This window comes from Oreochromis aureus, linkage group 15, assembly GCF_013358895.1.
Source record: "Oreochromis aureus strain Israel breed Guangdong linkage group 15, ZZ_aureus, whole genome shotgun sequence".
Classification (NCBI taxonomy): domain Eukaryota; kingdom Metazoa; phylum Chordata; class Actinopteri; order Cichliformes; family Cichlidae; genus Oreochromis; species Oreochromis aureus.
Genome location: NC_052956.1, coordinates 347,972 through 363,000, shown reverse-complemented (window position 1 = coordinate 363,000; position 15,029 = coordinate 347,972). Strand labels below are relative to the sequence as shown.

General features: G+C 42.8%; 1 protein-coding gene across 5 annotated transcripts in view; it reads left to right on the top strand.

Moving 5' to 3' along the window:
* disp1 (dispatched homolog 1 (Drosophila)) overlaps positions 1-15,029 on the top strand; it is a 114,903-nt gene that overhangs the window by 18,774 nt on the left and 81,100 nt on the right. For 3 of the 5 annotated variants that reach the window (XM_039598813.1, XM_031734163.2, XM_039598812.1), the window contains one exon: positions 12,196-12,273. The exons of the other annotated variants lie outside the window; for them this stretch is intronic. The gene's annotated coding sequence lies outside the window, so the exon portion shown is untranslated. The remainder of the gene's footprint in view (positions 1-12,195; positions 12,274-15,029) is intronic. 5 annotated transcript variants of the gene reach the window in all.

The window sequence follows — 15,029 nt, the reverse complement described above, 5'->3', positions numbered from 1 at the left end:
CAACAGCTGACCTCAGTTTGTGGTAAAGCTGAAATGTATCGTAAACATGCAACGATGAGCTGGTGGTGTAGAAAGGCTGCACCGATGAGATATCGGTCCCTTTTATTTTCTCTTTGTCGTGTTTTATATCGTCCCAGAGTTCCATCTGCTTTCTTGCCATAGAACAGCTGAGAGAGACTTCATTAGTGACACAGACCAGAGAGGGTTTCTGATGGTGGGAAGGTGCTCCCAGGGAGAGCAATCCTGGCCTGGGCCCAAGCTTCTAGCCCTGGAGGGTCTGTTGTAGGGATCAGATCACAGAAACGGATGGAAGGGTGGAGAAATTGATGGAAGAGGGCTACAGCAGAGGGTGAGCTCCATCCATTACTTTTGTTTCACATGACAAAGACATTTGCTTGGCTTGACTTCATCCATAAACTGGAATAAAAGGCTGCGTGCAGAGCTCCCGCCAAGCAGGCTGGGTTAACCTGACGCCCTCCTTCTCTTTGTATCTCAGTGCCTCTCTCCTTCCTATATCCATCTGTGCATTTCCTTCTCAGCCACACTCTTTCTTGCTCGTTCCTGAACGCACTCCCGTTTTCTGCTCTTTGTATCATTTCTTTCCTTCTCTTTGTCTGTGCTGCTTTAGAGCTGTTAGGGCTAGCTTTAGATATCGACAGTCATTGTTTTTGCAGACTTTCATTGTTTAAAACCAAAAATCAGAGTTGAATTGTGTTGAACTTAAAGCAAACACAGGCAAAAAACATCATGTTTTGCTTATGCAGCCCACTACTGAAGACCCAGATATTTGTCTTTCTCAGCCAGAGAGTTTCCCGTCTTCCATGTGGATGAAAGCTGACGAAAAGCATGTTCATTGCGCTGCATGCCGAGGTCTTATATGGACGCACCTGCATGCGAACAATCACATATGGTGTATACAGTATATGCATGCACACAGGCATGGATGTACATACAGTATGCACACCATACATGTCAGCTTAACTGAACTGCAGGAACATTTGGCTTGCATTTCCTTGTTCCTTGGCAGCTTATTGTGGAGTAGATTGAGGAGGAGTCCATGAGGGTAAAGGTAAGCTTCTGTGTTTTAACTAGTGTTTCACTAAGGCTCATCGTCCTGTGGATGCAGTGGAGCTCTGAGTGGTTCAGCGTGCTCCTGGTCGGCTTCAGGCTGGCAGCTGTGGAATCTGAAGGTTTACTAATGCCGCTCACTCGAGTGTTGGCACCTCTTAAGCCCCCACGACTTGAGCTCTGTGGTTTGCACTGCATGATTTGTATTGGGTGGCTGTAGGATGTAAGAGCTGTCTTGCTAACTCTTGTATCTTTTTCTCATATTTTCCAATTCTCCGCATGAATTTCTCCAATCTGTTGTTTTAGAGTAAGGCACTTTTGGTTACTTCTTATTAGGAGGGAGTTTTTCCTCCCCACTGTCACCATAGATACAGGCATATGTGTGCTCTTTGAGAAAAGCTTTTGGGCTTCATACGATTCTCCTCTGCAAGTACAAGCACTTTGTGAGCAGTATCATCAGCCTGCTCTGCAGGAGACGGCAGTCCTTGTTCTGCTTTGAAGCGTCAGTGAAACAGGATCTCCAGAGCAGAAGAAGCTGCAGTTTGAGGTGGATGCGGCTGAATAATGCTGAGGACTGCCAGTAATTAGCAGTGACTTGGATTCTGAACCTTTGAGTGCGGGGATTGTTTATGTCTCGGAAATCGATGACAGACCGCGTTGTTCTCAGACAGATAAAAATAAATAAATAAACAACTAATTTTCTTGGGTGGCCAATGGCCATTAAATACACACGGGCAGCCTGCCCAGGTAATGTTTATTTGTGGGAAAGACTTTGCCTGTTTCAGTTGTTCTGTGAGCTTTTTTTCCTACCACGGTTGTAAGTGTTATTATCCCTGCATCCAAACCTAATGTCTTGGCTCCAGGAAAAACTTAAATTCAGAATAAAATAACATGTAGTTAGCTGAAAGATTGTCACAACACTGGTTTTAATCTGCTGTCAGATTTTATGTTAAGTTGAATTAATGTGCTTGAAGTGGACATTGGACATTGGGCAGGTGATGTGAGGTACCCGACAGTGTGTCCTGCAGATTTGAATGGCAGCCTTCAAGTTCATTTAGGCTAAATGTTTAATAGAGTTGGGAACTAAAATGCAGAGTTTTTTTTGAATAACTGTACTCCAGCTGTTACTGGCACCTCATGTCTCCACCCAGAGTGGGAGCAGTGTGACATTTAGACCCAGAAACCACAACAAAGTGACAGAAACGGCATCATTTTTGGTAGTGCTTAACTCGTTTTCTTTACCCCAGGGTATTCAGTATTTAGCAGTGTGTGTAATTTTTTTTTCACTGCTGTTGCTGGTTTGCACTGCATTATCTATAAATATCACTTGGCAGTCCAACAGTAGGTCCATTACCGTGTTTTCTGTCGGTGCTACGTTGGAGTTTTTTTTCATTTTTGTTCCCATGCCAGTTACTTGGTCTTCCTATTTTCCCCCAAACAAATTGCTTTTACTGGAAACATAAAATATGTAATTTTCTGCAAACTTAGCAGACATAAATGTTTGGACCAGAACATATCTATAATAAAAGCAACATATGTTGGATTACTCTTTTTATTGTCCCGTGGAAGATGGGGTCACTTGATATGGAAGCAAAAGAAATGATCCTCTAAATATGGATCCATTTTTTCAGATCGTCCTCTTTAGTTAATCAAATCATTCCTTTTCATAGAAAAGGGACCAGTCTGTTTTTTTTCTGTCATCTTTAGAAGCCAAAGCCTTTCTGCAACATGTGGCTTAAAGCCAGATAGCTGCCTGTGAATGCATCAGAGTACCCCTGTCTCCAAGCGCAGACTCACTCATCTCACCGGATGTCCTCTGCTGTCAAGAGCATTCAACTGCATTGTGTGTGTGAGTGTGTGAGACAATACGTGATTGTCTAGCTGTCCTTGTAGTTTTTGAGCACACTTACAGTTATGTGTTTTTCTAAGTTTGAGTTAGCGGGTTGAGGCTTGTTAACGTCGATCTGGTATTTTGTTCGTTTGTATTGTTTTCAGATCGACGACAAGCCTGCACGACTACTTTTTGAGTGCATGAGCAGCACGCAAGTGTTTCTGAAAGACCACAGAGATCAAGGATTAGATTAAGTCATGGGCCATATAGGACATATTAAAGTGTAGGGTTAGTGGAGGTGATTATCAGGTAATGTAGCGCAGTGCACACACATGCCACCAGAGGGAAATATTGAGTGTTGAACAAGGAGCTGAGCTCAGTGAGCCGTGAAAAACGCTACTGCGAGTAAGAAACTACGTTTTAAGTTTTGAAAGAGGGTAACATTTTTAACTAGGATTCAGTTCAACTCACTGACATGTCAACGTCTGTTACAGCAGCTATTTTTTACAGGTCATCCAGCAATATTGTGTGGAAGAAGACAGCGGTATCCCTAGCTAGCCCTTAATGTCCTAAATGTTGAAGAAAATTCTCAGTGTGACTAACATTAGCACTGTAGTGTGGTTTAGCCAGTTTATAGTACAACTATTCCCTTTTTATCAGTTCATCTATAGGCTCATTCATTTTTGCAGAATGTCAGAAAACTGGTAACGTTCATCAGGTGTGATGTTTCAGAATCTGAAACCTAAAGATACTTTGTTTCCAACGTAATAAAAGCAAAAAGATTGCAATTTTAGATAGTCTAAGAAATGTAATGAATGAGTTACTTTTCAGTATTAATTCTGACCATTTAATCACTCTGTTACTCTGTTGTCTCAGCTTTAGTTTGACTAGCTTTAGTTTACTCACCGAAGGACTCAAAAACAACACAAACTTCCACAGACCTGAGAACAATATGCTTATTTGCACACTCAGTCACATAGTTACTGGACACAGCTACATAATGCTATATTTGCACATTTTGCATCTTGCACATGTCTTCGTCCTGTCTCGTCTACAATATCCTGACCATGACTTGAACCTGGTATTCAATACCGACTGCACAATCCACTTGGTGTTGTCTCTGTCCTGTCTTTGTGTATTGTACATAGATATAGTTAGTAATAGTACCTTTTTAGCTCTTAATTTTACCCAAATTTAGCAAGTTATTATTTATTTGTAATTTCTAGTTTTATATCTCTTGGAGATATATTTCTTATATTCTTATAATGCACCATGGGGTGGGGTGAAAGGGCATTTCGGTACGCTGTATACTGTGTATATTGTTGACCTTGAATCTTGAATCTAAAGAGTAATGTTACTACAGACTCTGTATTTGTAGTTTGTAATTTGTAGTAAACGTGGTGAAGTGGTGCAGCATGTGGACAGGAAGCGCCCATCAAATTTGGATGCATCTGGATTACTTTCTCTAAAACTGCTGAGTAGGCATCGGCCTTGGCTGTGTCACCACTTTGAGTTTCCTTCTCGTTACGCCTGCATTTGCTGTCATATTGTCACTGATTGACAATAAATATGATAGATGTGCTATTACTCAAGACCTTAAATGCATTTTGTAATCTTTTGGAGCGCATGTTAAAAGACCCTTAAAGGAGCCATGCACCCAAATGGCCAAAAAGTGATCTGCTTTGCTTTCTGTGTTGCCTGGATGCACTAAAACTCCCACTATAAAAAACTGTGATAAAGACACAGTGAAGTGTTGCACAGACTGTTCTGCCATATCTCTGTCTCCTCATATATACACAGATCTAGGAATTATTGCAAAATATTCTTCACAGGCGTCTGCTGGTCATGTTGTTTTGTTCTTACTGTGCAGAAATGCAGTTTACTCTCTGTCCCACTTGGGTGCACTTGTGTCTGGCCTCTGTCAGCTGTCAGCAGCAGTGATCTGGCCTAAGCTGTGCCATCCCAGCAGGTTTACAGAGCTCTGCAGACTTGCCGCTTCACTTGGTGGCCTAATTGTGATTTGTGGACTTGATGTCGTTTGGGTCGAGCACATTCTCGTTTGTTAACCGTTTCAGGTTAATGTTGTGGAATTTTCTGTAACACCCCCATGTTGAGTGTGATTTACAAAGCAAAGCCCCCCCGCCCCATTTAAAACTTGATAATGTGCTGATTTAGTATTCAGACTCCACAGACTATACACTTTCCACACTACCTACATAAACTGGCTGGCTTAGCTCCTGTATTCACATCTGTGTCGTGTTTTGCTGTTTGGCCTTCCCAGAAAGCTGGAGCATAATCGACTGTAGGTTCAGCATTGCTTAATAGCTTAATAACAGGCAGTTATTTCTCCTGAATCAAATAATAGCTTACTATTGTAGCGCTGCTGTCACGTGCACTTCTTCTTCCCATACACCTCCATCACACCCTTCCTCCTCCCATCCTCTCCTGTTAGAGAATCAGTGCTGGCTTTGTTTTTGTAATAATCACTTAGGCCTAAATCACATTTCCAAAGCTAGGAGGTCAGGTTAACCCCCTAACCCTAACCCTAACCCCACAACTTCCCCTGTGGAGTTTGATTTAAGTGGCCCTTAGCCCGGCTACAGTAGCTAATCACAGGGATTTATAGAGTGCATCACGGAGAGGCCGGACAAACGTAGGAAAATTTCGTGGCACCCTGCTGCAGGTGTTACAAGCCTCTTTTCTTCGTGTGCCCCCCCCCTCTCTATTCTAGCTGCTGATGGGAGGCAGCTGCTCTTTCTTCACTTGCTGGGGCTCTGTTGGTGGAACATAATGCTGGCAGAACCCTCCTCCTCATCCTGTTGCTGGTCATTCCCGTGTCCGGAAAGTCCTCCACATAAAGCTTTCATAATTACATTGATCTTGAGGGGGCCTTTTATGACCTGCTGACGCATTCAATCACATTTCAGCATGGCTCTTGTTAAGGGCTTTTTTTCCCTTCTTTTTAAAGCATATTCCAAGTTCACGTCCAACCGTTTGCACTTCTCATGTTTCTGATAATTGGGATTTTTCACATGGGCCTGAAGGAGAAGGATAAAGATTAGAGGATGGGAGGAAAGAAGAAGAAGAGGGGAGCCCTGTGGATGGACAGGGAGCAGGGTTGTTGCTTAGCTGAGAGGAGGGCTGTTAAAAAAAAAGAAACTGCAGAGGCGTGTAATACAAGATCCAGATGTTGAAACCCTCCAGCAAATAGCCCACCCCATCATGTTCATGTCTACTGTACATAATCGTAAGTCTCGATTACATTGCACTCACAGCATCTCAGCACTCTCGGGTATCACTTGTTTTCTCACCATCATCTGTGGTGCTGCTCTGTTTTGCTTCCAGGCTTAACTACAGGAAGTGTTTTTAGGCTCCAAGCCCCCGATCACGTCGTCGGTCTGGTTTGAGTGAGCACAACAGCGGGTCAGAGCTAATGAGCTCGCTGGGATCTAAGCGCAATGCCATCTATAGGCATTCACCCCCAGCCTGGGGGGGGGGGCGGCGGGCTGTAACAGAAGAAAATCTTAAAAGGGGCTTTTGAGGAGAATTGAAATCACATTGTTGTTGTTGGCCTTAAGAAATGCCAAATAACTCCAGATAAAACTTGGATGAACCGCTCCCAAGAAGTCAAGGTGAGGGAATTCTTTCTCCACTTCCTGCCTTTCCTTTTACCCTCCCCCCATTTTTATCCCAATCCCCGTTTTCCGAGAGTAACCTTTGGCATGAGAGGTCAGCACTGTGTTTCCAACAGGATGACCTTCGGTAATGAGAGGGCAGGTTAGAGACTGACCTGGAAGCGCATTGTTCGTCCCTCCTGGGAACACAAACAGTAATACTGCGAAGGCACACAGGAACAGCTGCACGGCTGCAACGTCGCATTGTCTGGCCTGTTCTTTTGCCCATCCATCAAAAAGAAACATATAAACAAGAAGCACATCTCCTTTACTCATGTGACACCAGAGGGCTGATTTCTGTCTGCCTGATCCTTGAGCGCATGCTGCTGCCCGTGAGTATATAAGCACTTTCAGGCACAGGATGCGCCAGTTAACCCAGTAAGGAATCAGAAATGCTAAAATATACTTTTTCTCCCTGTTTCAATGAGCCAGCTCTGTTTTTATGTTTTTTTTTTTTTCCTGTAAACATGAAGATGCTACAGGCTAGTTTAACATGAAGCTCGAACCATTCTTACACACAGCGAGCAGCTGAGAGACGGGGCTGATACAGAGATGGTGAACTCAGATGTTTTCCTGGGTTCGCAAAACTGATGAAAAGCCAACAAGGGTCCTTTTATCGGAGCGCTTGTTCGACAAGTTTAAGCATGAGGGAAAGAGCGTCTTCAGCTGCACTCATCCTCAGTGGTTTCTGTCACGTGATGGAGATAAAGTAAAAGCTGTGTTTATGCAGAAACTGTTAGCTTAGTTTGATACGGGCTTTAACCCTGACAGCTGACAGCAGCTCTGCTTTCTGTTGTGGAGACATATCGACTCATTACTCTGTCATTACAGAGAAGACGCTCATTGTAATGACTCAGAGAAGTGGACGAGGTCTCGCAGACTCCGTGGCCCTCAGTACAGCATCCAGCTATAAGAACAAAAATCACCCCTCTCAGCTGTGATGGAGGGTAAACTATCCATAGAGGCAAAGCTAGTTTTTTGTACCGTGCTATAAGTTGTCCATCTTAACACAGGAATCTGTGAGCATTGATGCACCAATCAGTCATAACATTATGGCCACCTGTCTCATGTTGTGCTGGTCTCCTGCCAACGTCACATGTCGAGGCATGGACTCCACTATATCGACCACGAAGAAAACTGATGTTAAAAATATGAAAACATGGCAGGAAATATCAAAAATATGTTCACGTATTATTAAAATCTGACAAATTAACATTTGAAAAACAAATAGATTGCAACTGAAAAGTGTGGTGCATTATGAATGATGCACAAATTTCAGCTTATCCAGGAAAACCCTGAGGCGTTTACAGGCCAGTCAAGAGAGACGATGTCTCCAGTGAGTCCTGGGTCTACCCAGGGGCCTCTTCCTGAACACCTTACCCAGGAGGCTACTACCTCAGCTGGCTCTGTTCAATGTGGAGCCTCTCTTGAATGGCTGAACTCCTCGCCCTGTGCTGGAGAGCCCGTCCACCCTTCAGAGAAAGCTCATTTCTGCCACTTTTATCTGCAGTCTCGTTCTGTCACCTTTGAAAGAACTAAAAATCCAAAGAGGCAAAGTCCATATAATACACACTAGTGGTCAAAAGTTTTACAACACCCCAATTTTTCCAGTTATTTATTGCAATTCAAGTCGTTCAGACCAATGAATAGCTTGAAAGGGTGCAAAGGTAAAAGTGGTGAACTGCCAGAGGTTAAAAGGTAAAGTGACCCTGAAAAAACATAATACAGGTTACCCATTTAAAGCTCGTCTGCCTGTCAAAGTCACTAAACCCTCACGTTTGCCCATTTTTCCTGCTTCCAACACCTAACCCTAACCCCTAACCCAACACGTCAACAAAAATGTTGACTTGGTCCCAAATATATCCCACCCACTAGTGTTAACTAGTGTTATTTATTTGACCTGTCAGTGCTCAAAATGTTATACCTGATTGGTGTATACGGTGAGCTGAGCGTGACAGTTCCCTCTCACTGATACCGTAATCTGGCACCTTGTGCATAAATGAAAAGTTCAGAAACTGTCATGAAAGTTGTGCAGTATGAAAACAAAGGTATGAACTGGGTAACTTTTACCCAGTTAAAGGAATCTGTTTCTTTGTTACTCTCCTCGAGCACACATTTTTGATAGAAATGGCACTTTTGTGATCTCTGAATCCCAGCTTGCTGTTTATGTGGGCCAGATGTTAGAATAAATGCTCCACCCACACCAAAGTGTGGTGACAGGTGTGTATGTGGGTGGATACGTGCTTGCCTGTACATGTCAGAATCTGAATCAGAAGGCCTTTATTGTTGTTGTACTTTGCAGTACAATACATGTGGGTATTCATCTGTGGCTTTTACCCCTAGCACGTTGGTCAAAGTATTCAGAGTGTGTAAAGGTAGGCTTTTAAACTTAGTGATGGGATTAAAACTAAAGGCTGAATTCGTTCCAGAACGCGTTGGTTCAGACTCATCTGTGAAAATAAAGCGATAGACGAGTTCCTCCAGAACAAGTTCAGTCGAATTGGTAGCCTGAGATTGAGCACCACTCACGAAGATCAGCATTCATCCTTTTTGGGCCCAAAGTGATTGTGAATAAAATTACGGCTAAATGCTTAGAAAGCAGCCTGTGAGTGTGGATCTGTGCTGGGGCCTTTCTTTAAAGCTGATCAATGTGAAATAATTAATTTTCAGTTCAATCCAATTTTATTTACACAGCGCCAAATCACAACAACAGTTGTCTCAAGGTGCTTTATATTGTAAGGTAGACCCTACAATAATACATACAGAGAAAAACCCAACAATCATATGACCCCCTATGAGCAAGCACTTTGGCGACAGTGGGAAGGAAAAACTCCCTTTTAACAGGAAGAAACCTCCAGCAGAACCAGGCTCAGGGAGGGGCGGGGCCATCTGCCACGACAGGTTGGACAAGAATTTGTAACCTGGGAAAGATTTTTTTTAAAGAATTTTGATAAACTCAAATAAAAAGTGTCTGTTTAAGGTCACAGTGAGGGTTCCACCAATCCGATACACGGATCAGACATCACCCTGATTCTGATTTAGAAAGCTGGACTGGGTATCAGTGCCAACATTTAGTTGTGTTTACTGAGCATCAGTAGCACCAGACCAGCTGCTAGCTGCAAAACTAACAGCAGAAGCTCAGAGGTCGGAATTTCACACCTGCAGCTTTTCAAACGGCTTCTCACTTAACTGCAAACCCAGTCCAGCTTTTCACATTTCTGATCCAATACAGTGTCTGTAGGTATCAGACTGTGCTGATCTCACACCAGGCTCAGGGAGGGGCGGGGCCATCTCCTGCGACCGGTTGGGGTGAGAGAAGGAAGACAGGATAAAGACATGCTGTGGAAGAGAGACAGAGGTTAATAACAGGTATGATTCAGTGCAGAGAGGTCTGTTAACACATAGTGAGTGAGGAAGAAACACCCAATGCATCATGGGAATCCCCCAGCAGCCTACACCTATTGCAGCATAACTAAGGGAGGATTCAGGGTCACCTGGTCCAGCCCTAACTATATGCTTTAGCAAAAAGGAAAGTTTGAAGCCTAATCTTGAAAGTAGAGATAGTGTCTGTCTCCTGAATCCAAACTGGAAGCTGGTTCCACAGAAGAGGGGCCTGAAAACTGAAGGCTCTGCCTCCCATTCTACTTTTAAATACTCTAGGAACAACAAGTAGGCCTGCAGTGTGAGAGCGAAGTGCTCTAATAGGGTGATATGGTACTACAAGGTCATTAAGATAAGATGGGGCCTGATTATTTTGTCTTATATTCTAAATAAAGTGCATTATAGGGGGAGGGGGCAGTGTACCTGCCAAAGCATCCTTGGGTAACATTTAGCGAGACATCGAATCCTGAGTTGCTCCTGACGCGTTCAGTGGAGTGTGAATGTTGGATAGGGAGCAAAGTGGCATGTATAAAGGGCTTTGAGTTCAGTTTTAGGTGGTGACCAGAATCATTTTCTTTCACTGTAACTGTTCAGTCCTAGTTTGAGCACGTCTGTCTTACACAATGCAGGAACACAAAAGTTGACTGTGTCAGTCGGAGACTGGCTGACCCGGAACCAAAGCTGGAATAAAGACTTGAGTGCCGACTTGTCTGTCTGGAGATGGTTTTCACTCAGAGGAAATGAGTCTACGATGCTCACGCATTGCTCAAATTCCTCCCCTTGTGTCATCGCCGCTAAAGCAAATAGCGGCTTAGGGAGAAGGATTCTGCCACTGAATCAACACAGTGTCCTCAGCACTTCAAAGGGAATATTTTCACATTTGTGAAAAGGTAGGAATTTTGGGAGTTGTCCCATTTAGTTCCTCTATGTGAAGCTGTGACTCAGTTTTTTTTGATGAACGTTGGAAGGGTGCCTTTTCAAACGCGCCTCTGCCTTTATATTTTGGAGAAATTGCGAGTTACTAGGAGGGAGATTCTTGGATCCCTTGGATTTGAGCGACTTCTGTGGAAATGAAAGTTGACTGTGACTCGAGCCATTGGATTAATTGGTGTATGCATGCTTGACGAAAGCCTAGCAGCGACCTGGGGTTGATGGGAACTGTCTGCGAGATGCATGTCTGCATGTCTGAGCTCTTTCCACACCAACAGGCTGTCACATGATCACAGTAAGCAACAGGGAAAAACGCAACAGCGTAGCGACAAAGGGCAGAATATTTACCAACTCAACCTCATGATTTTTATTTTTAACATTTGCAGTGAAGCGCCTTCATATCTAATGTATTTAAATGACAAAAACAGGAAGGATATTCTTCATTGAAAAGAAGCGATGCTTTAATTGTCTTTGAGCCTTTCGGAAGCTTTGAGGTAGAAAACAGTTTTCTCTTTAAGACTGCTGCTGCTACCCCTCCACTGTTGGAGTGTGGGGAGAAACTTTAAGCTGTTATGTTAGGATAAATGGGTCCGTCTAACCCGAGGCCATTGCTCTAAACGGACTAAAAGCTTGCTCTCCTTATCCGTCCATATTTAGCCCCCTCTGTGGCGACCACTCTCTTCTCTCTATCGACACACACCTTAGTAACTGCTGATGTGAAACATATGCTGCCTTTGAATGGCCTTCTGTTCTCCTGAGCCCTTGCACATACTCAAGGTTATATCATGACCTTGTTTTTAGGCTACCTGCTAACCTCCCAGGACCGGCGTCACGGGGCAGGATAATGCCTTCCTGTCCTGCTTCCTGCTATCTGGCCTTCTCATCTAAACTTCTCTGTACCTGTTAAATCATCACCTAAAATCTCCGGGGTATGAAGCTGCATTTTTTCTTCTGTCAGTGGGCCTAATCTTCACAGTAAAGTGACCTTTGCAGACCTTATTAACAGACCTGCGAGTGGTGTGACCTCTCAGCTTCGAGTTCGAGGGGAAGGAATAGACTTTTGCCTATTTCGGTCTCTGTGTTTTACTTTTTTTTTTTTTTTTATTGTCTTACACTTAAAACATTTTTTCTTCCATGGGTTCCTTGACAAGCTTATTTCCAGCAGTGATTTTCAAGGAAAACTGGCACCAGTGGTCTTTCCTGTTTAAGGCATAGATGGATCGTACTTGCTGCTCTGCTGATCTTTAACTCAGTGGAGTCGTTTCTTTCCAAAGGGAGCCAATGTTGTCAATGTTGTCTGTGTGTCCACAGATTGACCGGTATCTCTGAGGGCTTTGAGAGTGTGACCGCATGAACAAATGCAGAGCACGGTGCATTGTCATCCTGCAGGTAAGGCATGTAGCACTGCCTTTAACTGTAAATTGTGTATTTACTGTGCAAAGCTGCACACCATAAAGTTCACATCAAACTGTAGTTCTGATGGACGTCCTGTTGTACATTTCCTTCATTCAGTGTTCATTCAGTAACTGAGTGTGGTTTAAACCCAAAATGACTGTGACGATCAGTCTGCACAGTGCTCCCTTTGCCAAATGTTGCTTTATTAACTCGGCTAATGTGATGTTCATTATCGTCTGTATTTTAATATTTCCCACCAAGAAGCAGAGGTATGAGTTAAGGCTGGCAGGCTAAACTAACTGTGTGGGTGCATCACACATATGACCTGTAATAAGTTTTATCCATCAGTTTGTGTTTTTTCTTTAACATGTTTTGCTAAGATTCAAGATTCAAAGATTCAAAGAGTTTATTGTTATGTGTCACAAGAGAAAAAGGCGTTTCTCTGTGCAATGAAATTCTTTCTTTGCTGCCCACCCACAGATGCCGATTAATATATACAATAGAAATAGAACTGAAGATAGAAAATGGAGGTGTGAAACAGAGATGTGTGCAAAAAAGCTATAGCTTAAGAAGACGGGAACAGGTGTGGCGCTATAGTGAATGTAGATACATATGAGGAAAAAACCTGAGCTTGGAAGTCAATATTTGGTACGATCATCTGTGATCTTTAACACAGCCTGAACTCTCTGCTTCTCATGTGTGAAGTCATCTTCAGGAATAGTTGTCTTCTCCTCTGCGAGGACATTCAACGCTCGTTTTTGTTTGGCTGCTTTTGTTCAGTTCTCTGTCAGGATGATCCCGCTCTGCTTCAGTAATGTAAAGGTCCGGGCTCCGGGGAGGCCAATCCATGGCTGATGGTGTTGCACGGTGTGCTTGTTTTCTATCCAGGCGTGCTTTACTGCACGCAGAGTGTTTGGGGTCATTGTTATGTCAAAAAATGAAGCCACGGGTCAATCAGATACTTTCTAGATGATTTGTAGTGTCAAAATCTGATGGTACATTCATAATGACATCAGTGTTTTTGAACTCGCCAACACCTCTGACTGAAACGCCTCCACTGTGTTTTACAGACTGCTGTAGAGCTCAGTCTGTGCTGACGTTCCTCCTTTTTAATCGCTCCAACAAACCTGTTTGTTGCAGCCTCCCTTCTACCTTTCATAGATTAAACTGAAGAATCTACAGTGTTGTGTTTAGACATGAGTTAGATGTAGTTTTTATGTCTGGATGATTCTTAGGTCTGTGTTAAATGGCTAAACCAACAAAAAGAAAACCCCACATTCCTCTGAAAACGGTCTGGACTGGACCATAAATGAGTGAAAAAGCTGCCGGTTTCCAAAGAAAATCCTGCAGAACTGTTGCTCGGGATCACTTTAAAAATGAGAAAAGGGTATGGCACCCAAAATGTAGAGCAATAAGGGCTGTCTCAAGACTTCTGCACACTGAAAATGAAACAGTTCAAATAACCACATTAGTAATTAGTAATATTTGTTCTGTAGTTCCATTAAAATGCTTCAGAGTGAATCAGCATTGAAATGATGAGATTGGGAGTAACTCAAAGTACGCTGGTAGACTGAGCCTGGGTAATTATGGAAAAATGTCATCACAATAACTTTATTAGAAGTTGAACATGATAAATATACTCTTGAACATATAATAGAACTTTATCATTAATGAATAACACGCACACACGGATATTATAGCAATATATTTAATTATATTACAACCACATGATTGGTTCAGCACTATTCTCACAGGTGTTAATGTTAAACCATGGATACAGTTCTACAGACTTTGTGTCTTTGTATATTACAAGTTGTTTTCCTGTTTTTTTATCGGCCGTGTACAGCTGATGAAGAAGCTGATGAAGAGGGAAGTTAGTGATATAAACCAAACTGTTATTTGTAACTGCCTATAAACATGTTCAGTTTTTTAACAATGTCCACAACAAAACTGTAAGCTGGTGTTTAATCAGGGCTTTTTTCCAATTCAAGTGCAGTATTTTCTTTTTTAAGAAGGCATACTCATAAGGTCCTAATTTCAGCTTTACTACATGACGTCATCATGTCAGCAACCATTTAAAAGCATTTCTCCTGATCCCAGGATAAAATCCCTCCACCTCTAACTAACCAACAATCATAATGGGAAAAGTCGGGACCCTTTCATCAGTGTCCTGTAATCACGAGCAGTCTAATAAGGAAAACATGCACGGAGTGAAGAACTGCTCTGTAACGCAGCTATTGCTGGACCTCTTCCTTTCCCCCTGCCTGTGTATGGCGAGTTCTGACAAGCCTCTAGTTAAAGGTGAGGATGTTTGTTCTTCACCTCGCTACAACTGGGTCAGTGAGCTGTTTATCCATGGCTCACAGCTCACAGTGCCCCCATACACCCCTACGATGGATTCATGGTTTCTCTTGGGAAAAACATGTCTCTCATTTTTTGATATTTTTAAAATTACTTTCTGGCTATGCTGATGTGCAAATGAAACTTAATTTTCATTTCAAAACATTTGCAATGATTTGTGGTCATAGCACTGTGTGGTGGGGTATGACCGTTCACAAAGGATCCCCACCGAGAAAAATGGTATAGACAGAGGATCAACTCTATCTATACTTACTGTCCAATGTATGATTTCATGTTGACATGTAAATCTAAGCTCAGGGAGCAGTGATGAGGGATTTCTGAAGGGTTTGCTATTACAGCATACCTATGGTGCAGATTTAATGCAGAAGTATAAATCCCACTTAATGTGG